Source organism: Haliotis rubra, unplaced genomic scaffold (genome assembly GCF_003918875.1).
Source record: "Haliotis rubra isolate DU_JTF1 unplaced genomic scaffold, ASM391887v1 Scf1030, whole genome shotgun sequence".
In the NCBI taxonomy this organism is placed as follows: domain Eukaryota; kingdom Metazoa; phylum Mollusca; class Gastropoda; order Lepetellida; family Haliotidae; genus Haliotis; species Haliotis rubra.
In genome coordinates, this window is record NW_025764927.1 from 315340 (window position 1) to 321000 (window position 5661).

The 5661-nt window shown below is 41.3% G+C and overlaps 1 long non-coding RNA gene across 1 annotated transcript; it reads left to right on the top strand.

Moving 5' to 3' along the window:
* The first annotated feature begins 799 nt into the window (after positions 1-799).
* Positions 800-3904, top strand: LOC124272801. Its single transcript, XR_006897434.1, has 3 exons — positions 800-852; positions 2855-2974; positions 3849-3904. It is a non-coding gene; the product is annotated as an uncharacterized LOC124272801 (long non-coding RNA).
* Positions 3905-5661: the final 1757 nt, after the last annotated feature.

A 5661-nucleotide genomic window follows, 5' to 3' on the forward strand; every position in this document is an offset into this window, starting at 1 on the left:
TTGTGTTGTAATAGTAAAAAACGAAATTGCACTAACTATTACGTATTTATTTTACGACACTAATGGTTCTAATGTTAAAAGCGACTCATATTACAGTTTTTGATTGATTACAGTTTCCAGAAAGCTATTTTGTATTGTTTGTTAATATAATGCTTTTCTCCTCACGATTGTTATATCTATGAATTTATCTGTATTCCGGAGCTGTATTCAGATAAACAACATACTGTTTGTTTACCAAAACGGTTCCTCTTTTGAAATAACTATATGTTTAAACCAAAACATGAAAACCACAATCCTATATAAGAACTACAGTTGCAGTGTGCGTGCCTGTTTGCGTCAGCACATCTATGCCATTAGACTGAATCGTGGCATAGCGTATTGGACTTGTGGAAGTCGCGCAGGTTGCTGAGCTGGATGAAGCGGCTGACTTTGTGTCCTGCGATTAGGTGCTCGGACCCTAAGGGTGTGGAGTTCGAATCCCGCATGGGGACACAACCCAACAAAAGTACCAAAATATGTACTTTGCTAAGAAGGTGTTATCCCAAATATAAACATGTGTTACGTTACCAAGATAATATTTTTCATTGAAGTGATTTTACCAGATGGGTTATAAAACAAGTTTTTCAGGAGAGCACTAAAATAATATATTCTTCACCTTTAGTAAACGGTGGCGTCCAGCAGCTGGAGCTCTTGGACTGGCTCCTGTACACAAACCTGTGGCACATCTCATACTGTTTCCAAAACCCGTAGTCGAACCTGCACGAATCCATCTCCAGCTTACGGTGGATCTTCCTGTATTGGAGACTCTTTCAGAAACGTCCGTCTTCAGCTGCGGCCTGCCTGCATGTACAGGTAGACATCTGCATTTACATTAACAATACTTTGTTCATATTCGTATATACTTCATACAAGCAAAAGCACAAGAACAAAATTACTGCGTCTGATATCCTTGAGAAGTGTAGTCTGGAGAAATATCATAAAGCCAATAGAGTTTAGAAATATTAAGCGCTGTCAGGGTAGCCTAGTGAGTAAAGCGTTCGCTCGTCCTGGTTTGATTCCAAACATGGCTACATTTCATGAAGCTCAATTCTGGTGTAAAACTGGTGCAATATTGCTAAAAGCGGCTTAAAACTAAAGTCACTCACTCATTCACTAGGAAATTTAGAAATAAAGGGAACGAATAATTTTATTTCTGTTATGTGTTTTCCGCTTTCGAAAAATGAACGTTGTGGAACCGTTCAAAAATTCGGTTATCCCTTTGGAAATGAAATAAACAAGAAATAGCCAAAATATATACTCTTCCAAAAAGAAACGCATCATGAAAATAGCAATTTCATGTTACAATGAATTAAAACGTGATTCATTTTACGAAAGGTTTTGCTCTGTTTATGAGTCCTATGGTGTTTATGATTTGAAACATCACAACAAAACTCATCCGTAAAATACCCGTACTTAACTGCCTGATTTTTCAATTTCGGCGTGTAGTGTCACAGAATACACAATTCACATGCAATGCACGTGAGAGTTGGGGATCAGATAGTCTCAATGATGGGTATAAAAGGTTGATCGCTGTCTGGATTTGGAATATTGTTGACGAACGCAAAATGCCACGTCTAAAGTGAAGCCAACCGTCATATCGCCATTGGTTTGCTTGAAGCTGGCCAGTCTCAACGATGCAGTTGCCCGATGCATGAATGTTCACCAAAAGCACCATTTCACGGCTCTGGGGGAGAGATATCTCAGGCAGAATTCGGTAGCAGTTGCCCCTCGTAGTGGGCGACTTCGAGGGACCACTGCGGCGCAGGATCGCTACATCCGGGTACATCACCTGCGTCATCGAACAGCTGCGGCGACCAGTACCGCTCGACAAATACCCGGATTGAGGCTTTCTGCACAGACTGTCAGGAACAGGTTGAGAGAGGCTGGTTTACGTGCCAGAAGACCTTATTTTGGCCCTGTGCTTCGACAACAACATCGTCGACATCGAGTTCAATGGTGCAGCAACGTTCAGGTCTGGAACCTACCGAATTGGCGTAGAATCTGGTTCAGTGATGAATCACGATTTCTATAGGAACGACGCGATGGAAGAATGCAGGTGTACAGACGTCGAAGTGAACGTTTCGCCGACGCTTGCGTTTCCCAGGTGGACAAATTCGGCCGGGGGCAGTGTTATGATGTGGGGGAGATCACCTCCCGTAGGAGAAGTGATTTGGTGATGATCCAGGGCAACCTGACAGCTCAACAGTACTGTGACGAAATCCTACGCCCCACCTCCTTCCAATCATTGATCGCCAGAGGGAGTTGTTTCAACAGGACAATGCAAAGGCCCTACACAGCACGTCACACTAGAGACTTCCTCCAGAACCACATAATCAATATGCTCCCTGGCCCTCAAGATCACCGGTCTTAAACCCGATCGAACATCTGTCGGATGTCCTGGACAGACGGGTGCGAGGCCGTAACCCTCAGCCCCAGACACTTCAGTATAGGCACTACATGGAAGAGTGGAATGCGATTGGGCAGCACGAGATTCTGAGACTTATTCGTTCGATGCCGAGGTGATGCCGTGCTGTTCTGGATGCCCACGGTGGTCACACGAGGTACTGACTTCAGCGCCACCACACGTCTCCATGTGATACTCAAACTGACTTTCCTCAAGTTGGTGCTAAAGACTGATTTCCCAGTGTGCAATATTGCTATATTTCATTGACTCATAAAGACTACAAGATGTTTCAAAATTAACATAAAAATACAGTTGAAATTCCTATATGCGTTTCTTTTTGGGAGAGTATATAATGTCTATTCAAATAGAATGTCTTTGTATTTCGGGTATATTGATCATCATATTTTATAGCAACACCACCAAACTTTGGCACCTGCAGCACCACCTGTTCTGGGACAAACGTTGTCTGCAATAACGGATATTGTGTGTGTGACATCATGTACGTCAAACTTGGCAGCAGTTGTGTCCAGGGTAAGTATTTATCTCAAATGAATATCCTTTTATTTTTGTTGTTTATGACCACTTAGGGCATATGTATTCCAGTGTGTAATTTAATTACAATGATACTCTAACACAAGACTTAGGTGTTGTTTTTGTGTTATAAGACTCCTATAATGCTCGTACCACAGACCGATTTTCTATGTCTGATATTTGTTCCTTATTCCATGTTTAAGGTTAATAATAGAGTCCTCCATCTGAGCAAACAACTCGTCGTTGACAGTATTGTTACGGAACCACGCCGTCGGGGCACGATATGATGTATAGTCAACCAGGTCACGATAACCACAGGAATTAGTTGGATGGGTCCCATATGTTCATCCAAAGCTTTCAAAAAGCCGTGAACACTTACATCCACTTACATTTTCAGTTGTGGTGATATTTGCCCTTCAGGATAGATGTGGGTATGTAAAGTGCATTTTCAACGGGGACATTAATGTATTAATATCCTGAGGTAGGGCAGATGTGTTTTACCCTTGATTTTGTTTAAAATTAGTGAATAGTGTATGCATGCAATTCCCTTTGAACGTTACAATAACCTCGATCGTCCTTCATTTCCATTGGAACGTTACAAAGAATCAATCGTCCCTACGGGTACCGCTTAGAGCTGTCCTTTATTGGAAAATGGTCTCACAAGCCAAGAGGGGAAATTGGTGAAAATCAAACTACGCAGTTGGGACATGAATCAACCAAATCAGCAGCGAGCCTTATCCATCCCGCCCCCTCTTTGATTGCCGAAGACCAATTCTAAGTCTGGAACTTCACGGGTATCTAGCCAAAGAGGGTGAATATAGATAAGGTAAAGGGCTGTTATTACTCTTTTCGAACGTTTCGCTTCTCTTTTTAGATTGCGGTGGATCTGGATATGGATCAAGCATGACGATCTTTAACAGCACATTAGCTGTGAACGTCAAGGCGGTCTACAACACTGGAACAATAGAGGAATGCATGGATCTGTGCCTGTCACACTCAAATTTTCTTGGTATTATCGTGCATTATGTTTTCAAGGTTAAGAGTTGCTTTGAGGCACAACAGCTTGGTACCGTGTACCACAGTACTCTCGAGTTACTACAGCGGCTCGTTTCACGAGTGATTATCCGTAATTGTGCTGCTAAGGTATGGTTCACCCATACTTGGAGGTCGTTATTCGACAAACGGATCATAATTCTATCTGTATGTAAACTGCTGCGTGGAAGAAAATGGTAGTCACACCCGTAAAGACTAGTAGAAAAGTGATTACTCTTCAAGGACATATGTTAAAGCACCTTTATTACTCACGTGGTATATATACCGGTTGGTTGATTGTTGTTTAAGGCCGCACTCAGCAATATTCCAGTTATATGGCCGCAGTCTGTAAATAATCGAGTCTAGACCAGATATTCGAGTGTTTCAACAACATGAGCATAAATCTACACAATGTGGAGACGATGACATGTGTCAACCAATTCAGCGAGTCTGACCACCACATCTTGCGACAAGCTTGGGTCACCGAAGACGGACTCTAACCTGGATCTTCATTGGTATAAAGATACCGGAGGTGTGATTGTTAATCCGTACCTGACACGTGACCTTGGTAACTTCATTAATTCACTTACAAAAGAAGCATTCAATTCTACAACTTTTTACTACCGCTGTTACGAACAGAAAGAATCTGGTGAAATGTGAAACATTGTCAGACAAGAATAATCAATGTTCGCATACCTATGTAAAAAAATAAATGTGCTATGTAAACAATAACGTATCTTGGAGATAATGGATTTTTTCAGTACATACCAACACACAATATACATTCAATACATACATACAGACAGTTCCTTCTCTTCAAGGCTTCCTCGTTCAAGCTCACACACGGTACATAGTTAACATGTTAGTGAGTTGATACTGAGCATGACGCTCGCTCACATGTTGTCATTAGGATTTGTTTTTTAACGCCACACACACTTTAGCAATTTTCTGTCTCTATGACGTCGATCTGTAACGTGCAGATTTGGACCATACAATCAAGTGATTAACATTATGAGCTTGGGTCTGCGCAATCGTCATTGGAACTAAGACTCCTCAGGAATCTCAGACAATAGTTTAATCTTCACTTGCTGAGGGTAAAGATATATTTACAGCTTTGACCTCTGTCAAACAAGAAAACCATGATTCTAAAAAATCATGTCAGATTCATTATCCCGCCTCCAGGCATTTCAAAATGTCATTCGATCATACTCTAAATCTTAGAACTTTACAACGATCTTTTGTTGGTAACCAAATCATGTAGGCATAGCCGATGCTTCAGCTTCAGCGGCTCTTGACAAACCTTTATCGCCACTTCTTTATAACAGGCCCTCGTGACTTTGCGAGGGATTAAAGATGTTAAGAAAACATATATAAACTTTGAGATGACCTTCGACTCGAAATGCTTCACAGTACAATACGTTATGTACTGTTTAGCATTTCAAGTCTCAAAATATATTTTTCTATTTAATCTTCGCAAAGTCACGAGGGCCTGTGCTGAATATCCCGTACAGTGATTTCAAGCAAACTATGCAAAACGGGAAAGAATAAAGAAACTTAACGAATTCAGGCGCGTAGAAAGCAAATTTTTCGTGTAAGCCTGATAGGTTGCAAAGCTTTATATTTAAATAGCATTGAATGCTTGCCCAACTTTTTTT